This window comes from Varroa jacobsoni, unplaced genomic scaffold (assembly GCF_002532875.2).
Source record: "Varroa jacobsoni isolate VJ856 unplaced genomic scaffold, vjacob_1.0 contig04002, whole genome shotgun sequence".
Taxonomy (NCBI): domain Eukaryota; kingdom Metazoa; phylum Arthropoda; class Arachnida; order Mesostigmata; family Varroidae; genus Varroa; species Varroa jacobsoni.
In genome coordinates this window covers 4,125-25,149 of record NW_019215141.1, presented here as the reverse complement: position 1 = coordinate 25,149, position 21,025 = coordinate 4,125, and the positions used below count along the sequence as shown (strand labels likewise).

The following is a 21,025-nucleotide window of genomic DNA, read 5'->3' as shown; positions in this document are numbered from 1 at the left end:
ATAAGAACGCAAACATTATGTAACGAGGTACAAGAAACTATTGAGAAACTTTTCGTCCCTCGTTTAATTTAGCTTCTTATAAAACTTTGTTTTTGGATTCAAACGTGTCGTCGTCGTCTTACTTAGCAGGCTGTCGATGATTTCAGAATTATTCTAGTTGCTTGCAATAGACACATTATTAAAGTATTCCTATTGCTAAAATGTTTCTAACTTCTCCATTGCACAATTCAAACATACACGCCATTTTGTCATGTTTGATGTCGAGCAGGCCATCTTATATAAGTCATTCTCGAGACGCAGCCTTGCTTATGATCTTCTTTGAACATAACGGCGATACCTGGGTTAACTATGTGACAAAGTGGTATTCAGTAAATCCCAGTTCTTGCTAATGGCTTTCAAAAAGTCCAGTCATGGAACGAGTGCCCCAGAACTAGCCAGAATGAACGCTTATCCTATGGATATAGCCGATTTCTTTTTAAAGATTGTTTACATTTACATACAAATGTAAACATCATCAACGTTCATCGCCAGCCGAATTCAAATCAGTAACGTTTAATGCATACCTCGTCCGCACTTTCATTCTCGCGTAATGCAAATTTTAGAAATTATTTATGGAATATTTTGCACTCATCTATGAAAAAGTTGAAGAGACGGTAGCCTTTATGGTGGTGGGATTTTCTGGCATAAGAATGCCAACATATGAAGAAATGTTAAGCTAATGGCTACGCACCAGATCAACATGTCACGGGAGATATATATTTAATACAATATTATTGCTATTATTTATTATTGCTATTATTGAAGTTCATTGAAAAATTCGGCTTTTGAGACGTCTCATAGACGAGCATATATATGTATCCATTTACTGTGAGAAAATATTAAAGGTTCTTAAGTCAGGATGACGTTTTGGGTACAGAATCAATTTGGATTTATATAGTATGTGTAGTATTATATATAGTATGTGTAGATATAAAGAAAAATATTTAAAATAATGTTTAATCACTTCATTTAGCTCCGGTAGCACTTCCAGGAGAGTGTTATTACCACTTAAAAAGTTCATTATCGGTTGTATCGATGACGAAGGAGACATATATGGTGCGATCGAGTCATAGCAGCTTAAACAATCCCTTTTTCATCTTTCTTCTCAGCTCCAGCAAACAGCACTTCCACTGCTACAACTATTACCTTATGCGACAAATATCGATAACGAATTAAAAAATGAATAGCTCCTCCCTCCTTATCAGCAACTAACGCTGGCGTTTCGTCAGGTTGTTTTATCGTCGTAAACTTCAACGAGAACTAAACGCATTATAAATCATAGCTACGAACAACATTAACAGCGGGTTCTTGATTATAAACTTGACAGTCAATAGAGACCCAACATGATTGAGCTAGCAGATTTTATGGAAACAATGAACGACCCAAATGGTTCATTCACAAAATGCTGTGTGGATATCGTCAGCGCCAGCAGCGATGTCGGAATGATTAGAAAAGCTGTGGCCAGGCCGGGGTGAGTGCGTAGCCGACGCTAGCTTGCTTGAGTAGAAAGATCCTACAAGAAACCGTTCACCATCCCGAATAGGTTCAGTACTCTTTATTCTGAACGAAGGGTAAGCAATTGGTAAAACTCTGATGATTTCAGGAACTTTGCTCGTGTATCTGATACGACTAACTCGAACAAGATCTTTCGTTTTGTATGTTAGGCGAAATTTGTGCAATCTTCCCAAGTACAGCTACTGAAAAGCCTCATTCTTTTTCCAATAGAATTTGGCGTTGGACTGTGTGAGCCACGACACGTGACGTTACATCGTATAGTGAAATAGGTTAACACATCGATCTGCTTTTTAGTGCTAAGCTCTGTATATGGTGCGGAGTAAGGGACGATTTAAGAGTTTTCCAGGGTCTAGGAGACGCTTTCGGAAGCGTTCCCGGAACCTGCGTCATAGTGGTGAATGCCGTACGAAGTGTATATCGCCTAGATCACTGAAAACCTAATATATTTTTTACCTTTATCGGTGGCAAGCATTTTTGGTGGATACGACAAAATATCAACCACCCAAAGTATGTATCGAGAATCCTCATTGTGAACTTGATAAAAACACCAAATTCAAACCATGTATTTCGCTAGTGCCGTGCAAGTTAAATCGACGACGGGAGTACGTTGTCGTGAATTTAGATAGAAACAAATATATTTATACAGTGCTGTGACGCCGTCTGCGATGTATTTACCATCTGCTAAAACCAGCGGATAATTTCTGTTTTTAGTTTCGTTATATTCGTGTTGCGCCTAAGTCGACTCTGACGTCGGTAAAGCTATTTTTTCTTACGGTAAAAAACAATTTTCCAGCGTTCGGTAGTAAGGAACATATAACAGCAGCTAAAATTGCCCGGACGAAATCGCTGCTTTGTTATTAATGATAAGGGCATTTAAGGCAAGATGAGCCCAGCGCTCTTATCCTGTCATTGTTATCATGCGACGATCCTTGTCGCTAAGTTCTAGATTACTTTTTAATAAATTTCAATTTAAGTTTCTCACAAAAACCGTCAACTGTTTGGAGTGACTCCGCCTTGATAGATGTATCAGTGCGATAGTGTGCAGTTTAGAGCTTGTACCTGTAATGCCAACTGGACTGTCCCTGTCGCTTAACGACAAAGCGCTTGGTCCTGCGCTACACACAGAAAAATCGCCTTGTAATAGTGTTTCGCGCGACTCTTATGACGGCGAGGGGCGCGGGTGTACCGTTATACGTAATCAAATCGTATACACTGCTCAAACAAACCTGTTATTATACTAATTATAGCTTAATTGCTATAAAACTTAATAACCTGCACCTTAATAAATAAACTTAATAAACTGCACCACGTATATTCGGTCGGTACACTTGGCCAGAAAAAAACGTTTAGGACGAAATAGGTCAACGTAGTCTACATTGTTCATTATGACGCGCTAGTAAATAAAAAAATCGATAGGCAATAAACCTTGAAAACTGACTATTACCAAAATATTGCACTTTTCTGTTAAATATAGAAAATGGCGACTCTATACGTTCCTATAGTTAGCACATTCGTTGCCGTTATTCAAATTGTCAATAATAAGAGTATTATGCTGTTTTAATAAATTGTTTTTTTTTCGTATACGAAACAAGTTCCTCTGTTTTTGCTTTCCAGTATTTGCTGCACCGCTGTAAAAGTGGTCGTTTATATTTTTGAACAAAGCGTACTACTACAGATATTTCGAAAACAAGTATGAGGTGAATTCTATTTGTTGCAAAAGCCTCAATTTTCCTACGCCATCTTGTTTTACTTGTACAATTTTGGCTGGAAGCAGTGTTGTCACTAGCTATTCATTAGTGGACGCAATTGACAAAGTCAATAATGGTGAGTGCTTTGTTTCCGTTCGTTCGATCATGGTCGTCCGTAGAACGTGTTTTTTTCATTATTAACACCCCAACAGAGTCTTCGCTAGAATTGCGCCGAAAAATTTACTATTCAAGGAAAGTTACTCGGAAAGTTAAAGGGCAACTTATTGCATGCTAGGACATTTTCAAAAAGCGTAATGTTCGTGATTGCGTAAGACGCTGTTGATCTGTATTTCGTTCATGGCGCACTCTTTAGGAAGTCATAATAATAGCATGACTGATTCATTTTACACTATCTGTAAGTTAAGATTAACTATTATAACAGCCAATTTGTGTACCTAAAGGATAAGTCTCATCTTAAGTGAACAGAATTTATGGGCGGGCCGCTTATGCTTACTACAAACAACAGTCGCACAGTATTGTTTTTGAAATAATGAATTTTTAATAGAGTGCGTTTGTTGAACACTCGAACGCGGCGACTACGTCCGAACTTTCCAATTCAACTGGTCGAGGATGTATTTTGACTTGTTTGCTACGCAAGGATCCTCCAAGCTTTATAACCATTTGGTACGCACTCTTCGCTTCGATCGTTTGAAACGCTTTAGCGTCTATTAGCGTTACGTGTAGGCGATCGCATGTAAATCTGTAATAATTGCAAAGTGTGAAGCGCGCGCCATGGCATTATCGTTTTGAAGAACGTACTGAAATGAGACTGTTGTGGCTTAATACTCGTCTAATATACGAAACCTTTGCTGAGATGAAGCATCTTGAAAAGTCACTCACGCCTTCGTAAATGTGGACGACCAAGTTAGGCGGGATAGGATTTAAGTGGATGGTGTGAAAATTTAGCGGCGACAAGTGAAGCTTCAGATTAACAGATAAATGGAAAGGCAAAACAGAGAAGCTAATGCTGGTTGTTGCATGCGATCTGATTGATTGCTTTATTCATTCAAAATCCATTTTCAATTAATTCTTTCAACTTTGTAGAGAGGTCTATTTGAGTTTTCGTACTCTGGGAGGTCATAAAAAGCTGCTCGGTTTTTGCGAAGCCAGAGACAGTATCTTACAAAGTTAGTTATCGCGATAATTTATACGACAACCGTCGATATGTTTTGTCTTTGTCGACTAAAGAATAAAGACGTATGTTCTCAAAAAGTTGCTTTCTGTATTTTTACTCGTTCATTGGGCTTCATCTCAGCATCAGCAGCAGCTTGTAGTTGGTGAGTGAAGCTCCCGTCAAGACTAATGAGAAACTCACTAACTTTCGCTTGATTATCTAATGCTTAGAGAGGATGATGGTGGAGCTCGCCATCGACGGCGTTGGTACACGGAAGTTGAAGTAACTACTGCCCAGGACTTTCCTTTTCCTCGAATTGTACTTTAATGTGATACTATGCGTGTCATAGCTATTAATCAGTAGAGGCAACCAACCCGTCGATTGCGTTAAAGCGCCGTCGTTGTCGTCGCCGTCGCCTTTGTTGGTATTTGGTAGTTACCCTTGAGCTACGTCGTCGTCCTTCTTTTGTTGATTTCTAATTAGCGTGGTTTGATTGGCGCGTTTTGTCGCGGCCGGCGCACCTCTGAACCTGCTACATCTAACGCATTTTTCTCCAAAAGATTTTAATTACTGGGATCTATAAGATGACTGACCGAATTACTACATAACTCGGAACGACGAATGTTTTACTAGTGGTAACGCTTGTTCCATCGTGACCCTAGAGAAACGGTTTCCGTGCAAATATCTCGTGCGAACCTCGTTGCTATTAGAACCAGTTATAGTCAATTCGCCTCAAATGCCGTTTATCATGAGACAACCCTGCCGTTGTCCCTTCTTTTGTAAAGGATAACGTATGTTAGTGTTATTTTGTCATGAAAAATTGAGATCCTTTGTCAGCGCCTCAATCACAGCAGCGTCATCCTCTTTTGCGTCGATCTTTCTATAAATCAAGTTAGGTGGGCAAAACTCGCTGAAATTAAGCATTCAGCCAAGGCCGGGCCTCTAACCGACCAAACGTCGACGTGGTCGTTGTGAGTAGTGATTTTCTAGTGGAAAATATAGCAGTGACACGCTTGCATCTCTTATGTACTGACGTACAAACGCATCATCCCAACCTTTTTTCCGACAGAAATATCTGCGGTCACAAATTCTAGCTTAGCCTAGAATTGAAACTGGCATTCTCTGAGTACCGTATGACAACTGATTCTTCAGTTATATATGGACATGGTGGAAAACGTAGTAAGCACTTTTAGATTGAAAATAATGATTTATCTGCGTTATACATCCCTTGCTGTGTGTAAGGGTTGATAAGATCATACGTTGTATATGGAATTAAAGCCAGAATTTGAATTGTTAACACTTTTAGTATTTTTTTTTAATGTGCAGGTCATCTCTTGCTTCAGGTCGTTCGGAAGTTCAAAATTTATACGTTATTTAACGTATGTTTGCTTACGTATCAGCTGTGGCAATTTTATGCCACATTTATAGTTCATATTTTACAAACGTATCGTAGTTCTATCACCATACATTTTCGGACCAACAACCCTTTTTTGTAAAGTACCGTCAAGATAGTTTAGCACACCTTTAAGTGATTTCCCGTCCGCTGAATGTACTTCTTCTTCTTACATTTGTATAAGAGTACATACGTTGCTATTAGAGCAACGTCGTAGTCTGCGTTCAGTAAGTTCGTGGTTGCTACGGGACATGATGTAAACTCGTCCTGTGTTTAACCTAAAGAACTTTTACTCGCTCTAAACAAAGCATGTTTGATGAGCATTCATTTTGGGAGCGAAAAGTACACCCCCTAAGCGCCATTAGCACTTCTTTTCCGTTTGCACCGAAAGGGATTGGCAATGGCAGCTGCTTGGTTCTCGTCAATATTAAGATTTTGACGAACGTCCTCTGCACAGTTGCTACGCTTGTTGACGACATTTTTTTTTAGCAAAATGGGCGTCTTCAGCCGCTGGCATTCATATTTGGACTAGATTTCATTGTGATCGAATTTGTATTGTTTATATTTATTATGATGATTGATAGTTTCGTATAAGATATTATGAAAGCTTTAATGTAATTGCTACCCAACACTCAGTAAAAAAGCAACGTTATCTGTATAGACGCAAAGCACACCTTAGCGCTGGAGAAATTGTTACCAGGGTGCGTTATATAAACGACAATAAATCATATGTTACACTGTAGTAAGCAGCGATGAGTGCACCAGCTAATAAAATGGCAAACACTTATGTGTGCGCGTCAGTTCCTATGAGCACGAGTAAATGGAAATAGCAGCAGTAACAGCTAGATGATATTGCCCAGTACATCTAGATAGTGCTGTCGTCTACTCCGCACCTTTGATTGCCGTTGCTGCGAACTTTCTGTCTAATGAGGCTCAGGGTCCAGGCGTCTGAAATTTGCAAAGGGACTAGCAAGGCGTTTGAGTAATTGGTAGAGAATTACCACTCTCCTCAATATTTTGGGAAGAGTAAATGAGAACCAAGGATGGAGTTGCTCTATATTTTTAAAAATAGCAAGGAGTGCGATTTTTTTCAATTACCTTCTTCGAAATGAAATAGCACGACACTTCCTCTTAGCATTAAAATCCAAATATAAATTGGATTGATTCGTTTGTCAGTACGTTACAGGGAAAAGTAGTACGGAAAATGAAGCCGATTGGATAGGGGCTTTTGGTGCTGAACGGGTAACGTTGGTTCGCCCATAGAACATAGTATTAATTTGGTTGGTCGTGAAATGACGATAGCAACTTTTCTGCCGTTTACCCATTTTTCACGTTTAAAAACAGTACTACAGCATGGCGATTAACAGCATTACTTGAGCTGATATATCATCAACACAGTATGCTCACCATGTGTTACATGACAAGCTATTAGCGAATAATTGGCCTCTAATTTGTTTTTTTTTTATTGATATACAGCTAAAATGTTAGCACTGTCTACGGCGGAATCTCCTCCTTCCTCAATCATGCCTAAACGATGTCAGCTATAGCGACCATCTATAGAAATCGTGACGCCAAGCGACTACGGCAACATGCTAAGGGACCGCCCACGAATCCTCAGTTACTTTATTTAAGCATTATCTCTTTACGAGCAGCCTGATTCTCCAAGTGGTCGTTTAGATATAGAGATGCTTAAGTTTTCCAACTGAGCAGATACTGTGTAAGTTAAAGAGAGGAATAATATATCAATCCTGCTAACGTCTTTGCCGTCCCTATACAGTAAATCCGCATTGGGACAAGGTCTACTTTCTGCGCTTCCCGCTCCGTCACGTTCACGGACCTACCTTTTTCGATGCATTGAAAAAACGTGACGGCGCCCTTCTTGGTAGGTTCAAAAGAGTATGCGTACAGGTGAAACGCTGACGTTATTTTTGATTAAACAAAGCTTAGAACCGCTGGAAGTTCTTTTCTTTTTTTTTTTTCTTAATTCGCTCTAGGTCCTATCGTCAACTGAAACCCGATGGAATTGTTACGAAGGGCCACATTTCTGATGAGCACCCAAGTTCGCCATAAAAACAAGCTGTTAGGCTTATAGGTTGCCTTAAAAATAGCACCATTCGCACCTTTCGAAGCTTTTCTCGAGAAAAAATGTCTTAGGATGGAGCAAGGATGAGTATAAAGAGAGACTGGTATGGTTATCAGGGAGAAGAACAACCTATCGCATCTTAATCAGATGCAGAACACGTCCCATCTCGTTTGTAAAAAGGCTAAGTGATCCTTCGTACATTCGCTAGAAAATAGCTTCAGTACTGACTACAGATTTCAAGCAGTATGTGATTTTAATCACAGAAACTTAAGAAATCCTTCCTGTAAAGGAGAAGCGTTCATTATTTTCTCAAAAGGATGTCAATGCAAAACGTGTAAAAATTAGTTGACTATGTTGAGGTATGCGTAGCTGTTTCTCATATGCAGGTGCCTCTTTAAACTTTCTTAGGTGTCTATAATATTGATAAAACTTAGCTATCGCAGTAAATACTTGAAAAACTAGCTTGAATAGACCCAACAAACTGTGCACGACGTACAAACTCAGTTACATATATACATATGTATATATCGTTGTTTTCCTCGAGATTGATTGCAGTGATCAACTAGTCGTAGTAGGGAAGCAAATTTAGAGTCGCGGCACTGTGTCAGACAGATGTTAAGTAAGTTTGGTTTATTTAGACGAATTAAGGTGACTAGGGTGAGACCAACATCACAGTTAGCAGTAGTAGCACGAGGATCAATAAGTAGCAAATAGTCGTCAAAGTATGTTTGACATGCAGAAAAAAAGGACAAAAAACATGGTTCGTAATCTAGCGAGAGTGATGCCCCAACAATCCGATATGCATTTGTTCGGGCTGTTGTTAGCATCATTCGAGCAGCGCATCTGTTTTTAAATCTCTAGTGTCAGAAGCTTATCAAGTGGATTTTCTATAGCATGGTGCGTAACCTTCGGTTGTTCGCTCATCTGTGATGGAAGCATTTTTCAGGCGGCTACTGAAGTAAACCTTCGTGATAGTCAGTATCGTTTCGGTGATAGCAGAAGCCATGAGAACGAAAGACAGCGCCCACTGTTAAGAAGAACGCCTGCGAAAGCTGACGCGGAGGGGTGTCCATACATGTATACCTAAAGGTGTTTGAAGAGGACAAAAAGGAAGAAGGACAGCAGTTGGAACGAGGCGAGGCGAGGCGAGACGAGAGGACACGCGCGAAGGGAAAGAGCGGTCATTTTGAATGATACGAATAAGACGCAAGAAAAAGGGAAGGAGAGGAAACAAAAATGTAAGTACATATATACTCCTTCGTCATCTTCGCCTCCGTGGTCATAGGAGTAATATATAGAAATTAAGTAGCAAGGAGAAGAAAAGGGATAGCTGACTGGAGATGTTTTGCGATTGCTTGACCGGCCAACGGATCGGTTCATCAGTTTTGTTTTCTCTGTTGGTAGCCAGTTCTGGACGCCTTCGGAGAGTTATCCTCGGGGAAAGGATCACTCGCGCGCCCCGCACAGCAGCTATTTCCTACTACAGTTCTTCCATTAAAAACTCTTACAACCACCGCTGCGACCGCAACAACAGTGGTGTGCAGTCATTTCTTGTCTCGTTTTCCCGCCTTGTAAGAGGTTTCGTCTAGAAGGTCTCTGACCTCCTGAAATCTACGTCGTTCCCGCTAGCTTTACAGTTTAGTAAACGCGTAGGTAAAGCATCTGATACTACCTTCAGATAGGCAAGGTACGGTTTTATCGACCTAGTTAGAAGGTCATATACCGGCAGTGTGATTCAGATGTACAGAATATTACATCACAAAAAACTACCTGCTCATTTTTTCGCTGTAAAAGAAAAACGTTAGCTACCGTTTACCAGAAACAGCATTAATCTATATGGGCGCACGATGAAGATGAACCGTTATTGGCTCTACGCTCCGTATTCTGTGCGGTAAACGCTTCAAGCAAACACATGTATACGGCCTAGAAAATTGATATATTCATTTGTTTGGGCTAGCACAACTGATACCAGTCCATCAAATGTACCGAGTAGTATTATCGTAAGGACCTGACGAAGATTCTCATGAAGCGAACCGAAAGATTCTTAACAAGTTTTGTATTTAAAAGGCTGAAAGCCTTATTATAATGATTCCAAATACCATCTTTGGTACGTTTTTTTTTTCTTCTTTTTCTTGTGATCTTTTGATGGGGAAATAACGACCGTCTTGGAGAAGGAAATGTCAACCGTCGAACTGTTGCAGTTTTGGAGCGTTTGATCTCTTATAAGACCAACAGTTAATTCCAGTAGCATATCTGAATGATACGTGTACATATTAATATCTGACTGAGACATTGCTTGGTACACGCTTATTCTAGAAAAGTTATTCCCTTACTAGGGAAAGGATATTTTGAGAATGACTAGTGAATGGTTGCGGTACATGATGGATGCATTGGATAAGCGTGACCGGCAAAGGTGGCAATTCCGGCCCAATGTAAAACATTTTGCAAACATTTTTTTGTTCTAGATACAAATTTGCTAAATGGGTCTTTGTCCCATAGTAAAGGTATCTTGACCACTTATCATATGTATCGTATACAGATGCAGTTCTCTATTTTAGTAACAGAACAGATCTTTGCTTGACGATCAGGTGTGCATCACTTTTGTGTTTGTACCCATATTCATTATCTACGTATGCATTGTCTTTGTTTTTGCTTTACTGTAGGAGGAAATGTGTTCAGTCAAATCTCCAGCGAGTTTGTTGCTAAGCTTGCCGTTCGTCAACGCTGAACCTTCCGAAGCCTAGATGCGAGTGCTTTTTTTTATTACTTCGTTTCGTAGAATCCGAAGTAAATTTCATTGGATCAAGTTTATATTCGCATGTTCTTGCCCAGCTTCGCTTGACTGTTACTGTCCCAACGTGTTTTAGCCTTGAACTCTCACTAGAGGCGCATTAGCTAGTATCTATATATGCAAGAGCTTTATGGTGGACACACTTGGGGATCGCAATGGCTAAACATACGTTCAATCTCATAGTTCAACTAGGAAAATTCAAAGAATACTTTTTGGTACAAAACAAGCCTTTCAAATAAGTTGAACGTTCGATTTTTTTGGAAAAACAAAATGAATCTGTAAACCCCGGCGTCTACTGCGATTAGCCAATAAGTACGGTTGTGCATATATAGCCTATCTTCTATCGTAGCGTTTGCTATTCACCCTAAAAGTATATGCGAGACATTTAGATCTTCGTCAAGGGCGATGCTTGTGTAAAGCTTATATGTCAATAACCGTATCCAATGGTACGCTTGTCCCTAAGATCACAAACGGTAGGAAACTCAACTTCAAAATTTCTAAACTCGTAAACTCACCTAGGACGAAGCTGCATTTCGAGTAAGAGAGACTACTTTCCTTCAAGCCTCACAGTGCTCTCACCAGGAATTGTCCAATGTAAAGCAACTCTTTTATTACATTAGAATGCTCTAACTCTGTCGAGTGTGATCTGCTCTTATATAAGAATATAAGCAAAGTTATTTGTTTGTGACGTAATATATTAGCTTGATTTGAATATTTATGTTGCAGTCAGAGCAAGGTACTATCTACAAGAAACTGCAGAGAATATTATCCTAGAATCCCATCGGATGACTGATCTATCTCATTGAACGGTGGCTTAAGACAGACATTGTGCGGTTCATTGTTTACGTCGACATTATGCTCTGCACGAAAAAGCATGCTACACTCTGCGATCCGGCCTCCGTTCGACGTTTTCTATCCAAAGGGGTTAGAACTAATGAATCTACCTCACATCTTAAGCACTTACGGGAAACTCTTAGAGAAAATCAATTGCGTGATTCGGTGTTGTCGGCCGTGTATTGCACGAGGATTTCAAAATTCAACCTAAGCCAATTCAGTCGTCGTAATACTTTCTACAGATCTAGCTACAACTATTGCTGTCTCGAGTAAGGTCCATGCGTGTTGCATACATTTAAGAAACTACATAATTTATCGCGCTTCAATATTAATACATCGACAATAAAAATCGAGCCTATATTCCAGGCGATTACATACGTAACTTTCACGATTCGTCAGGGCACACTACCTATATTCAATCTGCCTGAACAGGGCTACACAAATTTCTCAAGGCCGATTTGAATAGCTGCTATGATTATTTTTGACACCGTTACAACAGGCGGGTTAGTCCTTCGAAAGTTTTGCCTTGCCTGACGATCCGTACTTACTAAAGGTTAAAGAAACAGATCTTATATTATGTATGACATACAGCATTCTCGTGAAGAAATGTTCAATGTTCAAACTTGCAATTCGTGGTCTTTCGCTAAAAAAAAAACACGCTGGTATGCTAAACACTATTCTCACCCAGCTTTAGAACTGCACTTCTAAATATATATGTATTATATAATACAGATATGATAATTAAGTATCGGGCAGCTCTTTCGCCACAGTCTGCAAAATAATAATATTACTCAGTTTTGCAGTTCTTTCTGCACACCAGCTGGGAAGTAGTCATAAATGTCCAAAATTAAAGAAACATATATTTCGAAAACGCAAAACAAGACAAAGACTCACAGTCGGGTTCGATTTTAAAGATTGCATTACGTAAGTCAATTAAATTTGAATGTAGCTATGTTCAAGTGTGTGCGATAAACAAGGTATCCATCATAAAAACTTGATACAGATTATACACTTTGTCCTTCAAACCGAGAACTAGTCGTGTTTTCTTCTTCGTTCGACAAACGTTCCGCTGTCATGTTATTTATAGTCACTATTAGGTTTGCAAAACAGCTAGAATTCTATCAGTATGGGCTAGCGTTATGTCAACACGTCGAGGAGCTTCGATTCCAGTCCTCAGTGCACGTCTTCATTGAACGACCGTCCATTTGTGGTTTTCGTAAGATTAATCATCTTTTACGCGCTGTCGAACTCAGAAACAACACCTATTTTGATTGGTTGTTATTTATTGTATGTTAGATATTAGTTTTGAGAATTTCATACTGTGTATACTTTAAGGCCCTGTTTCTCTTCTTCCACTAATTGACGTCTTATTTTTAAGAGGGCAGATAGCCCCAGAAGATAGCATTTACATAGGTTATATTTTGTCTGCCGTTCATCCGCCGTCGAGCATATTCTCAGGGAAAAGCTGCCGTATCTCAGTGTACCCTTCTATGCGTATTTTTCTTCCGTCAACCAATGCAATCAAAGCAATGTTTAGGTTGCGCTTATCCCTTTACTGAACTCAAACTGATTTTTACCGGCGAGATTATTTGTGTCCAAAAAACTTTTAGTTTATCTTATTACGCATGATTTTACTTATGATTTATTTAATATTTGAACAGGTGGGTAGTTTGATTCAAAGCCTTGTACCTTGTTTTGAATAGCAGGACCACACCGTAGACTTTACGGCGGGTCTCTGCGGGTATGCAAAAAATCTGTCGGCGCATCATTTTGTCTCCTACACCATATAGTCGAAGTGGTTCGCCGATGAGCTGCCAGTTATTAGTAGTAATTAATAGAGAAAGGCCTAACTGTATATTTACATTGTGAAGATGCGTTGAAGGGTCCTGGTAAGACAGTGTGCGTCTGAAGATATAGTAGCACTGCTTTAGCTTTTTATTGAGATCATAACGTTCATTTTGATGAGGTTTACGGAAGTGTCAGCTCATACAGCTCTTGTTATATGAGCTGGTACACCTGGGTATATCCGTTTTTCTGTTGAAAGTCTTGCTTTTAAAAATGGTAATAAGCTTAACGTGATAGCTTTCGCCCGATTTCGTATGAACTCAAAGCGTGCATTATTTGTTTGCTTTAACAATAATGGCTGACCATTTTGTAAGCTTTCTTACTACTATGTCTATCTTCAATCTTGCGACTTGAATCAGTAGGCTTTTACAGAAGAGGACATTAACAGGCGCTTCTGAGCCAAACATGCTAGCTTTCCGTCGTAAGCTTCCGAAAAACCTTATGTTCGTTCCCTTGGCAAGACAAGGATGTCCATTGGACTCGAATTGCTGTGAAGACCTGATGACATTTAATACGTAATTAATATGTAAATCTAAATAAACGTCTTTTTTGCGCGCAATGGTAATTTTCTGCTCAATAGTGGTTCTGAAATGTGCTTGATTGGTTTTCAATGAAAAAATCAAACCCTATCTGAAAAAACATTGCCGGAGGATAACGGAGCAGACCACTTTACCGATCCAAAACTACCGGAAATATGTGAATGGGATCTGCTCTTGTTTTTATTGGAGAGGATCATTTTTTATATGCTACTACGTTTCTATCGAGCTTCCGAGTATAACGTCCTAATTTTCGGCAGAAATTCGAAGTAAGCAGGTACCTGCATAAAAAAGTTGACAGCAGCCTGTTGAGATTTTCCAGCTGTTAAGATTCTAATGAAGTCTTTAAAGTGATTAGTAATATAGGTGTTTTAGCCCAAGAAGAATAGATAATTGCGAAGAGGGCAGTTTAAAAAGGTGTCTGAGCCATAAAGCGCCCTTGGAGAGGATTTCAACATGTACGCACTTTGGTCGACGTAGCGTCCGCTTATGCCTATCGTATTTAATAGCAACAATTCATACTGATATGCTTGTTCTTATTAATATTTTTCCTGGATGTATCTATTTATAGAACTGCGCTACCAAATCGATATTTCGTATCTTTGCTGTTCATTAATTATGCTATGACCAAGGGATTATTTATTACGACGTGAGGGCGAGTAAGCTCATGTAATCGGCTTGATCGGAACGCACGTTCGGGCAATTAGTGGTTGGCTGGTGAGCCTCGATTACTGCCGTCTGAGAAAAATTCCCACAGGAACGGTATGTTGGCCGTAGAAAAAATTACTCATTACTGTACCTATAAAAAAAAAAAAAGAGGAATATTTTTTATCGTCGCAGTCTACTGAGTATAGAGGTACAGATTTAGTTTCCATATGACTATTAAAAGGTCTGTCTCATTTTTAGATATTTAAGATACCGCACTTTATACAATCATCCCATGCAAGTAATGTTATTCCTAAATGTCTCTCGAAGGCCGGCTTATAAACAAAACAGCACATAAACCGACGCGTTAAACAAGTTTAAGGGTGTCTCGTTCGCAGAGTTAGATGCGGCCCAGTTGGAACGCAGCTAAAGCGCGATTTAGAACGCAGTGTTCTTAATAAATTATAATAACTCTACAATATATCGCACTTTATTAACATCTGAAACGAAGTACTCCAAACGAAGGGTGCCAAAGGTGATACAAGCCGAGAAACTGAATGTTTTCGTAGAAAGTTGTCTGTGAACTTCATCATAGATAAACTCAAATCGTGTTACCTGCGCAACAATCGTACTAAAGAACCGTATTATCGTATTATGTAAAAAAAGAATCGCATTATGATTTCAAACAACGAAAACGTTGAACTATACGACGAGTCACAATATGAATATGACTGAGGCTGGCTTGATCGTGGAAACGATAAGGCGCTTACGTCTACATTCACAAAGAAGTAAACGGTGCCAGAACAATGCCCAGAAAGATATAGAAAGCATTATTTTTTTAAGGTACACCGCAAAAGCGAGCCATTTTCCGTGTGTGAGTAGTACAATGCTATTTGTAAATGTATGTATTCTTTATTGTGTAGCAGATCCAACATGAGCACCGCGCTTTCCTATGTAATCTAAAAGCTTTGACCCCAACACTAACATGGTATGGATTATGAAAAAAATTCAATCCAGCTCTTCGTCAGGTGATTTATGGGAAACCTCAGCGGTGATAGGAAGGCCTTTAAGAGGATCAGTCTGTCATCAACAGAACGGATCAGGCCGACGTCGGCTTAGCCACGTTGTTCTTTCGTGCCATGTACGGGACGTTTGTGTTTGTGCGAGTGCCCGTGTGTGTTTTGCGCTTCATATCCAAGGATAATAACAATTACAGACGGGCAAAAAAAGGGTGGAGCAAGTATTGTAATCATTTCGTCCAAAATGCAAGGAAAACAGATCATATAAACTACTTGCAGTCGGATATAGACGACCATTACGCTAGATTTTTGCAGCTTCTAAGGAAGCAAACGTGTATCTACGAATGTGACAAGATTCATTATCTACGCCTTTGGAATGGATATCAAAAGTGAGCTTCTGGGCTTTCCATATTCTCGAGTTAGCCCTGACTCCAGAGAGCCTAATGAGCGCTACGCATGGAAAACAATGCCAACTAAATGCCTTCCCCGGGATAATTTTTACAATTCTAACCACTTTGTGTGACCCCGTTACGGCCGTACATCGTTTAGCGTCAATTCACTAATCATTTTATGTTTGTTATATTATTATGTTTGCCATTTTTTATACATTGTTCTTTAGATATACGACAGCCTCACAGCAAAAAAAGCATTTCAGTGCACCTCCTGTTTAGAAATGAGTCAGTATGTTCGTTGGTAGACCAAGTTGTTGAACGTGACGTCGTGCTGAAGTCGCTAGCTAGGCATGCACAGTGTTCCGTACTGCAACTATGATAACCCAATGCTGCTCGATTATGCTATTTAGCAAATGATAGCACTCTTTAGTATTCATTTTCATCGAGCACTTCTGGTAGTTACGGTGAGGACGGTAGTCTGCTTGCTTATCTGAGATAAATTTGTTTATCTGCGGGGTTTTCAGTTTTTTTTCTAGCCTAAAGAGAGCACTGTAGTGCGCGTTACCATTTCACCATCATCGAAAACCTCCTTTGTTACCTGACTTTGCTCCAAGTCTCCACCACATACTCTTGGCAATTATATATGAGTAAAAAGCTTTAATCTTTCCTTTAGATTGAAGACATTTATTCAGTACTATGATAATTGGTGTTACCTCAAGCGCGCAATTAAGAAGCTTCTACCGAGCTCCAAGCAATGAATTGTGCTTGGCTTGTTCTATTAACGGTGTTATGACCTATACTATGGATTGATATGATTTGTTGAAGGAAAGATACTACTGAGAATGCAGCACTGCGTGAACCCAATGGGCCCAGGACCCATAGTTGTTAGACTCTTGCAGTTATGCTAATTACAGTAGCTGTAGTACCTTTGATAGGACTAGCTTTATTTACAATTCTATTGATGATGGAAACATAATCAAAGTCTTTATAATTGATACGGCTATTATGGACGGAGGACACAAACTTGGTGCGAAAAAAACGTTACTTGTCAATCCAGATTTCAGGTTGCGGCCGTTCTCTGAAATGGTCGGGAATTCCATCAAGTGAGATGCAATCGGTGATGAGCCGGCCAAATAATCTTGTGGCCGCCGGCCAATTGTTTTCAGCAGTGTGTAGCAATTGTCAATTCATTTCTTCAATTGAAAGTTGCTTGAAGTCAGGAAGAAATGGAAGGCGTACAACGACTTCATGAGACCCTCCATGGTTTGAGTAGGTGCAACGACAATAAACGAGTAAAAACGTAAAACATGAATGTGAAGAGCTTTTTTTTATCATCCATACTGTACTGAGGTTGCATAATAGTATAGAATAGAAATCACCTCATTGATGAACTCTCTTCGTACGCAACGGTTTTACAAATAAAATGGTAGTAGCTTTCCCTAATGTGTGATTACGTGGCCTTTCATGAATTAACGCTTGAATCTATCTTTCAGTTTTAAGTCACTCAAAGGTGTAGGCATTAACAGATTTATAACAACATTTCATCGAACTTTAATAGTGTGTTTGGTATAATTTGCTCGCATCTATATACGAACTTTAACGTATGAAAAAAAACTTTGGCCACTTTATATATGGTCTATCTGCAGCTGCAGAGGATGCTGTTTCGAGTATTTACAGGTGTGTTATATGTGTGTCAGCATATCATCATAGGGGGCATGAAATGAGCACCCCGTGCGACCTCAGGACAGATACTATCGAACCACTAAAGTACACATTTATTAGTATGCTGTACCTTTTTTAACTTATTCACTCCCATCTGCTTCACGTAAAATAAAATACCTATAGATAGCTAGCTAGCCAGCTAGCTAGCTAGCTTATCGTCATAATAAGCAATACCACCTCTGTAGTACATCTGTATTTTTTTATTTCTGTACAATGCTGCTAGAATATAATGAATCAACTTTAATTAATTAATGCACAAGTTATTGTCGGCCATGAAATTATACGTTATATTAGTCTGCATATTTTCTGCTACTTAAGCAAAAGATGCAAAACAAAAATTTCTAGCTTTTGAGATATGTTTTTCAAAATCGCCAAATATTTTTGCCTCACTTCCTACACGTATGAAACTGTTGTTTGTTTACTTCTCATACTCATCATATAGGAGGTCCCCAAAGAAGTGTGTTTGTGGTACCTTCGACACTTTCTTCCACAGCTGCTGAAGCAGTTTGGGATATTTACGCCATGAAAAGTGATAACTCCATGCATGAAAAGCTGCTGACAATTGAGTAATGGCGGAAAATTGAGGCTGAAGAATACACCTTTTTGGGATGGCCATCCGAGGTCGACGAAAACTGTCTAAAAATACGTTAAAAAGAGGAAGGCTGGGAAACAGCTCACGAAATAGGCAGAAATATAAACTAAAGTCATTCGACTATAGGCAGGAGTCGTGAAGCTATGGGATTTACCTCAAAACGATGAACTTTGATGCCTCGTAAATACGAGAGAGAAGCATAAAGAAGTGCGGTTTCTTATTATCTCTCAACATCTTGCCTAGCATCAAGCAACACGCAGCCAGAATAGCAGGGTTCTACATAGAATTGCTACTGATGACGAAAAGTGATCGCGCTGTATCAACTTGAAGCAAAGACTGGAATAAACAGCTACAAAGGATTGCCTAATCCCAGGGTCCGCTATACGATAATTCTCGAAGCTTTGTCGAAGTGAATTTTTGGACCCGTACGCTGGATTGCACATGTTGAAGCGTTTGCCTAGGCGGAACTACAAATGTTAGCGTTTCCGGATGCGTCATAATGTTTAAATAGACGTAATAATAACAACTAAGTAAGATAAGATAAAAATCATATAAACCTAGTTCCGCTTAGCTAAACTCGAATTATATAAGGCGTCTGTCTACCTTTTACTTAGCCGACGAATAATAGACAAGTAAACGTTTTATTCAACATGCCACTAAGCTTGTGTGTGCGGTGAAGTTTATTTGGATTATCTTAAATGCTAGATAAATCTTCTCAATGTACCAATATTGCCTACGAATTACTATTTAATACATCATTCTTTTGATCCATGTTATAATCACTGAGTGCTTCGTATACGTGTGTAATCGATAATGGTTTAATTTTTCTCCTTAGAGCGAAGCTCTTAAACAATCTGTGCTACAAACGTAGCTAGGCGACGCATCGTGCGCTTCTCTAATTTTACGTTTCACACACTACTACTGGATGCAAGGAGCAATCTACAGTGTATCCTCTACGTTTATTGAGGGTTATAATTGTGTAGAGTATTCGCGGAAAGTGTAGACCAAAGTGCTGGACAGGTAAGGAAGCTTGCTGAAGTATGTTGGCCTTCAATCAATGCTTCGTAAGGGAGATCCCAAGACGGCGCCGAAGGCATGCGTCACGCTAGGCCGCTCTGTCGGCATGCAGGCCGATAGAGCGGCCTAACGACACTGTGACGCGACATATCAGCGGTTCAGGAAGGCCACAAAGGGTGCAACGTAATTCGTTCGTTGATCCAGGGCTACGCATCCTACCACGCTAATCAACACCGACCTGATCCGCTCGCTTGACACGTTAGTCCTTCTCATATAAGTTACTACACGAACATCGCTACTATAGGGGAAACTCATCAGGATATCTCATTTGTTGTTAAATAACGGTTTCTTAAACGAATTAGACGTGGATAATCAAGCCTGACAAGTTTATCTCCGAGTATGTTTTGTGTGCCTACAGGTACAAACTGTGCCTTTAAATATCTTATTATAATAACTGAACCAACTAGCAAAGCGAGTACGCTGTGTGTGGGTTTATTTTCATTAGGAATAGGCGCATATTTATCGACGGTCTAATTGCACAGAAGCCTGAAGGCGCATATCATCATTCAGCTATATGCGTTCAATGTTGCTGTTTCTGTCATTAATTTCTTTTGTGTTCTCGGTCATAAGTCGGGCGTCAACAAAAGAAGAAGTACATGGCATGCTTATCCCTAACGAAGCGAGTCTTTCCGATAGCTTTTTCATTCATCGAGCGTAGGCGTTACACCGATCAGTGTCGTATAGCTCACGAATTTCAATAAGGGTAGGTTTTAGAGATAAGTATCTGACCTGACACGTGCGGTTTAGAACGCCTATTTTTGATGATAGAGTAACGCAAAGTATAATCCAACGCCATGACAAAAAAAAAAGATTAGAAAATCAACCAGGCTGCATAAAGTTCAACCACAGCAGCAAGCTGTGTGTTAGTTATAAGTTAACTTATTGCGTCTTAATAGCAGTTATTCTAACGCTTTATTCTAAGGTATGTTACATTAGTTTATCTGTCAAGTTCCTTTACTTGAAGGATGGTGCAGTTACGACAGCAAGCGTCCTTCCCTTCCTTGCATGGCTTTCATTGTCAGGTATTTCCACAGCGAGCTGCCGTTAAACGCGAATACAGGCCTATCGTACTTCAGCTGTGACATTTTCATTGGATAATTGACATAGGCATATACAAATAAAGTGAATAGTAAAAGTAGACTATTTCTAGTTCGCAAACTTTTTTAATATTCGGTTAATTCAAAAAGATTCTTTACCTGGCAGTTGCATCTGGTCACTCCGCAGGATGCGCGGCCACCTGTAGAAAGAAGATCGATGCGCCGTAGTACTCCATTAAATCTTATCATATATGTAAATCTATAAAACCTATAAATGGTAATTCTTTATAAAAAATAATAACAATCGGTTTTTCATCCATCTAGTGCTCTGCTCGGCTTTTCACTCAACCAGTGCTTGTTCAATCTGTCCATTTATCTATGGCTATATATATATATAGTGCTAAAGCTCTGTCCCAGTTTGTTTGCCCGACCCAAATGTCCGACCCTAAACTGATCCTTTACCAACCACAGAGGTTTTTTATCTACGGAGCCGAATAGTTTTTTTCCAGGAGGAGTTCGAACGCATGATGTTGATTTGATTGAATTTATAGTTTCTCAAAATGTTTAGGTTTTTTTTTTTGCATGAACTTACGGATTTACGAAAAAGCTGCGATGGGCTGAGACGAACTACAGTTTGATACAG

General features: G+C 39.5%; 1 long non-coding RNA gene across 2 annotated transcripts; it reads left to right on the top strand.

Moving 5' to 3' along the window:
• Positions 1 to 1,401: 1,401 nt before the first annotated feature.
• On the top strand, positions 1,402 to 20,488 carry LOC111272960 (uncharacterized). Of its 2 annotated transcripts, none has more exons than XR_015315904.1 (4): positions 1,402 to 1,510; positions 7,587 to 7,691; positions 8,829 to 9,130; positions 17,012 to 20,488. It is a non-coding gene; the product is annotated as an uncharacterized LOC111272960 (long non-coding RNA). The 2 variants fall into 2 exon arrangements; XR_002687805.2 differs by lacking the exon at positions 1,402 to 1,510 and adding an exon at positions 1,521 to 1,610.
• The last annotated feature ends 537 nt before the right edge of the window (positions 20,489 to 21,025 follow it).